Raw genomic sequence first — 873 nt, 5'->3', positions numbered from 1 at the left:
GTAGTTCCCCAGATCTTCCTTTTTGCCCTTCTTAAAGATGGGGGTTATGCTTCCTCTTTTCCAGTCAGCGGGAACTTCACCAGACTGCCACAACTTCTTGAATATGATGGATAGATGTTTTGCAACCCCATCTGCCAGTTCTTTCAGGACCTGTGGATGTATTTCATCAGGTCCCAAGGGCGCCTTCGGGTTCCTCAGGCGTTCCCAAACCTGATCATCTCTTGCCATGGGTGGCTCTCCATTCTCCTAGTCCCTTCTCTTGCCTTCTGTGACTCTGGGGGTATGGCTTGTGCCCTTGCCAGTGAAGATGGAGGCACAAAAAAGATTGAGTACCTCAGCCTTCTCCATACCCTGGGAAACCAGCTCTCCCAGTTCCTTCTGCAGAGGGCACTCATTTTTCCTGATCTTCCTTTTATCCCCTATGTACCTATAGTAGCCCTTCTTGTTGCCCTTGATGTCCCTGGCCAGGTTCAATTCTGTCAGGGCTTTGGTTGTACTAGTCTGATCTCTGACCTCTCAGACAACTTCCCTGTACTCCTCCCAGGCTCCCTGTCCCTGCTCCCACCCACTGTAGGCTGCTTCTTTTTTGTGCCTCACTTTGTCCAGGAGCTGCTTGTTCATCCACACAGGCCTCCTGGCACTTCTACCTGACTTCTTCTTCATTGGGATGCGTCGCTCCTGATCTTGGAGGCGAAGGTCCTTGAATGCTTGCCAGCTTTCTTGGGCCCCTCTTCCCTCCAGGACTTCATCCCGTGGAACTCTGCCAGTCAGTTCTCTGAAGAGGCCAAAGTCTCCTTTCCTGCAGGTCAGGGTAGCGAGTTTGCTGCGCACCCTCCTCGGTTCCGTAAGGAGCTCAAACGCACCCGTTCTGTG

The sequence above is a fragment of the Eurypyga helias genome, unplaced genomic scaffold (assembly GCF_000690775.1).
Source record: "Eurypyga helias isolate BGI_N326 unplaced genomic scaffold, ASM69077v1 scaffold6533, whole genome shotgun sequence".
NCBI lineage: Eukaryota > Metazoa > Chordata > Aves > Eurypygiformes > Eurypygidae > Eurypyga > Eurypyga helias.
This window is presented reverse-complemented; position numbering follows the sequence as displayed.